Source organism: Uranotaenia lowii, chromosome 2 (assembly GCF_029784155.1).
Source record: "Uranotaenia lowii strain MFRU-FL chromosome 2, ASM2978415v1, whole genome shotgun sequence".
NCBI classification, from domain to species: domain Eukaryota; kingdom Metazoa; phylum Arthropoda; class Insecta; order Diptera; family Culicidae; genus Uranotaenia; species Uranotaenia lowii.
The window spans coordinates 249592966-249602115 of NC_073692.1; the positions used below are offsets into that span (position 1 = coordinate 249592966).

The 9150-nt window shown below is 42.4% G+C and overlaps 1 long non-coding RNA gene across 1 annotated transcript; it reads left to right on the forward strand.

Moving 5' to 3' along the window:
* Positions 1–335: 335 nt before the first annotated feature.
* LOC129748845 (uncharacterized) lies at positions 336–1035 on the forward strand. The gene is made up of 3 exons (XR_008737849.1): positions 336–523; positions 582–662; positions 723–1035. It is a non-coding gene; the product is annotated as an uncharacterized LOC129748845 (long non-coding RNA).
* The last annotated feature ends 8115 nt before the right edge of the window (positions 1036–9150 follow it).

A 9150-nucleotide genomic window follows, 5' to 3' on the forward strand; every position in this document is an offset into this window, starting at 1 on the left:
AAGTGCACTTAAATTTCTTTACCAGCTGGATTTTTTTTTTACTTGAGAATTCGTTCATTTTATTCTTCGCTAACCGAAGGTTAATAATGCTTTTTCTCCCATATTTTTTTTGTTATTAACTCCCTAACGTATCTTTATAAAGATGCAGTGTGAACTAATAATTTATATTAATTCCATATGATTATTTTTTCGGTTGATAGAGTTGGGCGATATTAATTCCTTATTTCCTGTTGAAATCTGAATCGCGTTTCTGATTGCACGAAACTGCACGAAAATTCCGAACTGTCAAGATTCTTCTTCTTACTAATATTTGTTCATTTCGAAATTGATTTTGAATCGGTGGAAAGGTGAAATATAAGTATCTTTTGAAATTTTTTTTTTTGTTAGCTATTAGGAAAAATGATCGAATCATTTGGTCTCTATACGCGCGCTTTCGAAGATATATCTTCATATTATTGCGAGAGGATTATGAAGTTCTTAATCCAGGACCCAAGAGCACCAGTCTCGGGAAGAGAAGGCTCTGGTAAGTCGATTCGCGATCTCCTAAATGTAGAATTCTATGTTTATTTTTATTATTAAAGGTTCATGGGTTCTTGCCAGATCTACTAGGCCCAAGAGCAACAATTCCCCACGAGGCATAGGTTTCGTGAGAGAAGACTCTGGTAAGCCTTGATCAAAATTCCACTTACATTATATTTTAACATGAGTTTTTTTTTTTTTAGGTGGTTGCTAATATCTTCTAAGGATTTTCCACAAGGCTGCGGGGATTGGTTACTGGGGCAACTTTAGAATGGCACGCCATGCTTGGCTATGCTAATCCCGTTGAGAATGGCTCCAGAGAGCGAACTTTTCGTTCATGAGGGGTTTTCAATCGTGGTACGATTAAGTTTCCGTGGATAAGCGACCTTTTTTTTCTTAAGATGACCCGTGAGGGGTCTCCACAGTGGATCGATCGAGTTGCCTTCGCTTAGCGACCTATTCAGGGTAATTTTTTTTTTTTTTGTGCTTTATCGACGAAATTATGATAAGATTATAGCTGATTATTCAAACGGTGTATTCTTTTTCTTTTCTGACTGAACTACACTCCAAGTTAGGAAGGTCCGGTTACAGCAAATGTGTCTTGCGAGCAATAAGCACGCGCATAATGGGTGGCTCCAGAGATACTTTTAGTCTTTATTATCATTTTAAGTCCGTAAGTTTTTTCAGTTTAGTAACGACTGAACAACAATCCGTAAGAGGAAGGTTCGGTTACGTCTGAGGATTCATAGGTAATTTTATGTGGATTCATAGACTTTGAAACTCCTATCGGTTAGTGAATTCCTTTTTTTTTTCGATAATTCCTTTAAAAATACAACGGTTTATCAATCCCTATGTGAAGGGATCTATTTGTGACGACTGAACATCACTCCTTGTTAGGAAGATTCGGTTACGTCATCAATGAATTCATTATCATATATTCCAGGTGATTTCTGAAATCCTCCGACCCAAGTGCACATTCTAATTAAAGAAGGCTCTTTTGTAGTCTGGATTATGCTGGTTTAAGGTGTTCGGCTGGCCAAACCCCTAAATCTTTTCCGTCTAAATCGGACAATCTGTATGACGAAACTCCTTTCTTTGCCGTGATTATGGCAGGTAAAAACTGCGGACCGTATTTTGCATTGTAGTGCTCTAATGCACTCGATGGCTTCATATTTCTTCTGTATATCATTTTACCCACTTCAAAATCTTTCGCAAATCTTCTATGGCGAGTTTCATATCGCTTTTTCCCCTCTAATTGAGCTTTCGCAAGATTGCGTCGAACTAACTCGTTAATTTTTTCAAACAGTTCTCTCTGTTGGGCATTCTGTCTTTCATTGTCTAGAGAGGTGTTGATATTCAGTTCATGGTCGGATCCTTTCTGAATCATCTCATACCCATGAGTCGCGAAGAACGGAGTTATCGTTGTAGCTGTATGATCGGTGGAGTTGAGAATGGTTTCTATTTCCGACAGTTTGCTATCCCAGAGTCTTTGGTCCGATCTGGCATAGGATCGAATCGCGGCATTGACTGTACGGTTCAACCTTTCGACAGGGTTCGCCTGCGAATGGTATTTTGCGTTCAGCCAATGACGAATGTCGAACCTATTCAGAAGGGACTTGAACTCTCGGGATAGGAAACAACTAGCATTGTCAGTAATGATCACCTGAGGGACTGAATTGCGGAAAAACCATTGATCTTTGAGAATATTACAGAATTTTGCGCTGTCTATCTTTCTGAATGGATATAACATCACATATTTGCTATGGAGGTCTACTATGGACATAATGTATTGGTGCTGAGCTTTGCTACGCGGGAGGGGTCCTATAAAGTCAATTGCGATTATTTGCCATGGGTGGCTCGTTATCATCCGTTCCCCCATGGCTGGAGCCATCGCTATGTTTGGAGCTTTTGACTCCTTACATGTCGCACAGCTAGCAACATGTTCTCTTATATCCGAGCTCATTCTTGGCCAAAAGTATTTCTGACGAATACGCGACAGGGTCTTTTCAAATCCTAAATGTAAGGAATTATCATGACCGTCCAAGATGATTTGTAGTCTTTCCGCAGGGCTTGGCACCCTTTTCCAGTCGAACCGCGTATCGTGGGGTCCTTCTTTGCTTTCGACATACTTCAAAAGGATACCATTCTCTATTCGGAAGTCTACATTTTCATCAGGGTGGTCTACGACTTCCCTAATCCTTTCATCATACCATTCGTGGGTTTTCATACTGTCAATCGCGGCTACACTTCGAGATAGGGCGTCAGGGACGGTGTTCTCCTTGCCTTTTCGGTGCTTTATGGACATGTTGAATTGTTGAAGCTGAAGACACCACCTGCTGCATCGCGATGCGGTCTTCCATTTAGCGGTCATTAAATGCGTGAGGGCCGAGGAGTCCGTAATCAATAGAAAATGGGACCCTTCCACGTATCCCCGAAAGGCTTCGATCGCGAGTAGCGCCGCCAGCGCTTCTTTCTCACAAGCGTGATAGTTCTTTTGCGCGGTGGTGAGCTTGTGGGAAAAATAGGCAATTACTCGCTCTAGTCCTTCTTGTACCTGCGTCAATATTCCGGCGACAGCGATGTCACTTGCATCTGTCTGAATCTGAAATTCTAAGTTGAAGTCTGGGCAGCCCAGGATGGGAGCTGAAATAAGCTTCTCTTTTATTCTGGCGAACGCATTTTCCGCATCCTCTGACCAACCCAGTATCTTCGATTTAGTTTTCAAAAGGTCAGACAAAGGCGCCGTGACACCGCTGAAGTCTTCTATAAAGCGGCGGTAGTAATTTGCCATTCCTAGGAATCGACGAAGTTTCGTGACGGTATTCGGCCGTTCGTATTCGACGATGGCACGAATCTTCTCCGGATCCGCACGAAGGCCGTCAGTGGACAGCAGATACCCTAGGAATGGCAATTCGGGGACACCAAACTTCGACTTCTCGAGGTTTATAGCTAAGTTCGCGTTGGATAATCGAGAGGCCACATCCTTAAGTAGGTGTAGATGGTGCTCGAACGTCTCCGATACAATGATGATGTCATCGATGTAAACGAAGACGTTCGGTTCCAGTTCACCGTGACCTAGTATTCGGTCCATCAACCTAGCCAATTCCCCAGCGCTGTTAACTAGACCGAAGCAAAGTCGCCGGAACTGGAACATACCCAATCCCTGAACACTAAAAGCTGTATATCGTCGGGAAGCTTTCTCCAAGGGAATTTGGAGGAAGGCTTCCGACAAGTCAATAGTGCTGAGGTATTTTGCCCTAGGCAATTGCCCCAATATACGACCTGGATGTGGCAGCGGATAGGCGTCTCGGACTGTACGTTCATTAATTTTTCTTGCATCAAGGCAAAGGCGTACCTTACCTGATGGTTTGATTACCGGAACTACGTTCGAGCACCAGTCTGAACTGGCACGCTCGATTATTCCTGCTGTCAGCATCCGCTTTATTTCGAGAGCTACCTTTTCGCGCACCTTTGGGGACAGTGTGTATGGATATTGGCGCACCGGAGGCTTGCCTCTCCATTCATCTGCGATTTCTATATGATGCTCTACTAAGTGGGTGAAAGGGAGGTTATCTGGGTCAGCTATTTTGAACAATCTTCTAATTTCTTCTAGTTCTCTCAATTCCTCCGTAGATAAAGATGATATCTCAGGAAGTCGCTGGAGCTCATCAGAAGTTTCGACTAAATTACAACCTTCTATTTTAGGCCATATTTGGAATTTCTCCCAAAAATCCATCCCTAAAATACAGGGTACGGTAAGGTCTTTTATTATAAGTGTTTGAATGATTCTGGTCTTATTCGCAAAGTTAAATGGAATGTCTAGATGGCCCAGGACTATTAGACTGGATCCGTTTGCCGACAACACGGTCGTGGGTCGAATAAGGGGTTTAATTTTCTGATTCGGAAATCTAGTATACACGCTATTACTGATCAGCGTAAGTTGGCTTCCGGAATCCAGAAGTCCTTGGATATCAACGTCATAAATTTTTACAGTGGCGTATGGTCGATTATCGTCATATTTGGATAAGGATATCATTAAACTTTCTGATTGATCAGGTTCATAACCTAATTCAGGAACTATCTCCCAAAACTCAGAAAGGGTCGTATTAGTAGGAAATGGGTTTACGCTATGGAGTTCGGCGGCCGGCGAATTTCGGTCGCCTGGAACCCGTTTTTTCTGCAAAACGGACAATTGTGGGTCTCGAAACCTTTGAAACCACATACTAAGCATATCGAACCCCGATAGCTCCTACATTGATCAAGTGAATGATTAATTTGGCGACAGTATATACATTCTTTTTGATTTGGTGGTATGTGGGCGGCTAGTAAAGACTCTAAGGTCCGAGTTGGTCTCGATGGACCTGCAACTTGAGGGTCATCTTTGGGATCGAGGCCCTTGCTCCTAATCTCCGGCCGATAGTTTCCTGATTGGCCCCCTTTTAATCTTTCTTTTTGTTTCTCCGGAACATTTTCCAGTCTTGAACCAGAGTTTTTGATTCGGAGGTTGTTTGAGTTATTTTTGTTATTCCAATCTCTCTTGGGAGTTCGTATTTCTTCTACTACATTAGTCGATTTTTCGCTACCGAATACTTTTGTGTATAGAGAAAAGTTAGAGGCGTCGATCAAATGACCAGCTTCTAGCAGTTCTATTAGGCTATCGGTTTGTTTCCATAGTAGCAACTTTTTGTAGTCTGAACGCATGTTTCTTTTAAGTACGTCTAATTTTTCTGCTTCACTTAATGGAGAATTCATTGATCTAAACATCCCTTCCATATCGTAATAAAATTCCTGAAATGTTTCATTCCTTTGCTGGCGCCGTTGGTATATCCTGATTCGAACAAGCGAATCGAGCTCAGGATGTACAAACGCCCTCTTTAATTCAGCAACCAAATGCGCCCAGCTGTACAATCTTCCGGCGGCTCGCATGGTCATATACCAATTGAGCGCCGGACCGGAGAACAGATGGAAGGCTGAATCAAAGAGCTCATCTTCACAAATATGTTCAGACAAGGCTAGCTGAGTAACTAACATAAGAAATTCGTTAAGTTTAAGGCCTTGATCGGTTCCCGAATACTTTTCTAGGTGCCATTTCGATACCGGAAGTTGACTATAAGATCTCCCGCGCCCGATGTCTTGTTGGTACAATTGGCCATGGTTACGCGGTTCGTTTCGAATGTTTATTGGTGGAGGGTTCGGAAAAGGGCTATTCAGACGCGCGTTCGACGTTTCATGATTATTCATCAAGTTATTTCGCGGCGGAATTCCAGATAAGTTTGGAATTAACGGATTGGAGTTGTACATGGTGTTTTCAAGCGACGTTCTTTCCGGTCCGGGTTTGATCATCGAAGGTCTAGGGTGAGGGATCTGATGGGATGCATGTTCATGAGAATTCGGTAAAAAGGACGATAAATTCGGTACGGTTTGAGTATTTACCGCCGAAGGGTAATAAGATTGTGATGTCGTAGTCGGTTGAAACATTTGATTCGGTATGGGCCACGGCGATATTGATGGGTAATATTGATAACCCGGCATAATAAACTGGGGTTCGAAATTCCGAAAAGAGGATTCTATACCGTATGCCTCAGACACGCTAGGGCGTGTTCCTGATGTGAATATTGGTGGGTTCGTAATTTGGGTCGCGATTCGCGTTGATACAATCGATGGAAACAGATTACTTTTGTTCGAGGTGTTCTGTTGATACGATTCGTAAGGACGGTGTTTTTGGAACTCACCGGTCATGATTCCCGTCTCGGTGATTCTCGCGTTCGCGTTATTCGTATTCGTCGCGTTTTTAGGCGGTTTAGGGATTGTACCGGTAGATTTAGAAGTCATATCGGAAGACTGTTTCGTGGATTGGTGATTTTCTTTAAAATCACGAAGCTGATAAAGTTCGTTCTCTAGTTCCAATAAACCTTGCATGAATTCTTTCTTGTCAGAGCAATCTGATTTGACCAGGCCTAAACGTTGAAGAGACTGTATTAGGTCGATTTCAATATTGGTCCCTTTTTCCCCCGGATTTGTTAAATCTATCGCCGGCAAAGGTTCAGATGCTTCTGTTTCTATTGCGCGTGTATTCATATCGAACAGTCCTTGTAAAGCTCCTTCTTCAATTACTGAGACAGGGATCTCCTGTGTCAGTTCTTCATTGAAATATTTGTTTAATAGAAACAAAACTCTGTGTAATTGATCATTCAGAACATTATGCTGATCAACTGATATGGACTCTTTTAACAATTTTATACGACAACCTATGTGTAAAAGTATGGTGTAGTATTTCCTTGGAAGGTCCTTTTTGTTTGTAAAGCCACAAACTTCTTCTACTGCCTTTAATTTACTTTCACAACATTCTAACTCCTGCAATACTTCGCGTGTTAGTATCTTTTTATTACTTTCAGATTCTTCTTTTTCTATTTTCAACCTGTCTTTCAAAGCTTTCCTCTTGCGAGCGATATGTTCTTCTCTAGCAAAAGGAACGCTTCGAACTTCCAATTCATAATCGAGTTCGTCGCCGTCCAAATGTTCGATGCGGGCCTCATAGAATAATCTATCTAAATCGCTTTCCATTATTAGATTCATTTTTTTTCTCTATCAACTTCTAATCAGAATTTTTTTTTTTTAATTTTCTGCTGATGCACTTTTTAAGATCCTAAATGATTGAAATACTGTATGAAAATCAAGCCAAACCAAATAAGAATACTTACGCTTTATAATTACCTTTTTCAAAAATTTTACTCTACTGGAACAAACAAACATCGACTGGGCGACAAATCAATCAAATTCGACAATAAATAACAAAACGATCACAATAATTTAGGAATTTGTGACTCACCCCAAGCCAAGTGAAAATATTCAATTGACCTAGAAATCTAAAACAATTGAATATTTTTATTAGCTTTCGCGGATCGCCAAGTGAAACGGACGGCTAGCTCAGACGACTTTTTACACTCAGGGTCGGCGTGCTTGGGTAGTGATTCACGAATAACGGCTAGGAGGAAGATAGGCAACCTTCGAAACATGTAAGATGAGCGAAAGTTGGAGAAAAACCAAAGAACCCTTCCGTGGTATATCGGCTCTTGATTGAGAAAAAGGGACATTTACATTTTAAACTTTTATTTTTTTCATTTCAAGACACAAAACATTTAGGGGGAAAGGAACCGATGCGGCCGTTCTCCTATCGCTGACACCTTCGAGTTTTGGGCATGGCTGAATTCGGGACTTGATTTTGGTTGGGCTTGATTGAGTTCGGGCTTGATTGAGCTTGAGGCAAGGGGTTCATGCATGGGTACATACGTGTTCCTTAGGCGTCCTCGGATTACCGGATTGTGGCTGGCCTGAGGAACCGTCGATCCTTCTGGTTTTCGGTTTGATGACAATCGTCCAACGCAGAAATAGTCGCCGTACCGATTCGCCGTGACGTCAGCGAAGGGTGGCTCGGCGGTCTTTCTTGGTGCAGAAGTGAGTGTGGCCTTGTCGGATGTGTACTGGTGCTTGGAGTGGTGATGGGGCAACCTCGTGGTCGAATAAAATACTTTCGACGGAGAGCAGGAATTCGGACGACCTGTCCTTCACCTGTTCGTCTGGACCGGATTTCTGGGCGCCTTCTGGCAATTCGGCCGATTGTAATAAGCCCACCACGAGTCCTTATAATGGTACTCTGGATCGTGGCGAGCTGGCACCTCGTGGTCCACAGGCAGAAACAGGCGGTTTCGAGGAAATTCGTGGCGTATCCTCAACCGTCGCTCTGATGGGCCAATTGATTAACCGGTTCCCGCACTAAAATCTCGTTATGTGGAATACTTTCCACAAAACTTCTTCCAACACGCGGTTTTTCCTTTATGTGAAAACACGCGGTGACAAATAATTCTTGTCCTTCAAAAAAATCACGTCCGTCGCACTCCGTTGACCAGCACTCACTGTCCCAAAATGGTCACAAGAACTCCTCTCATCCTGTTTTCCGTTCTCTCTTCGCTCAATATCCTCTCCTCGTTCATCGTTCCGGAAAAAGCAATGACAGCCCAGCTCATATCCCGCCGTGTTCATCCATGACGTCTGCTGATATTCTGCTGCAGGGGCAAGGATTGGATTCTAGGGTGACCAGAGACATAGCCTCACGCTCGCTTGTCACTAACGAGCCACGGAAGAAGCCCGCATCAAATCGCCGGACCGGTTGGATGTGTTTTTGGGCATCGCGCCCTCCAACACACCGGCCAGGTTACCATCCGTGATGACAAGTGAGCGTGAAACCCTACTTTATTCACCTATCGGACGTCACAGCTCGATAACAATTTTTGATATCAAAATGACAAAAGAAAGAGCCTTTAACAAACATAATAACTATATTGATCATTTTAATCCTAACATATACAAGGGATGGGTTATATTATTATTTTATTTAATATTTGAATATTTTGTTACCTACGGTAACAAGCTACCCAAACGAACTTGAAAGTAGCTTTAAGAACTTAAATTTTGGGCTGATTAGCATTCCCTTCAGACACAAACGAGAGCTGATTAAGCTTCTATGGAACCTTCTTAAGGGAATTCTGGTTGCTTGGGGTGTCACTAATAAAACATAATAAAAATATATTTTTTTTATTACACACAAACATTTTTTTTCTTGTATTATTGTAT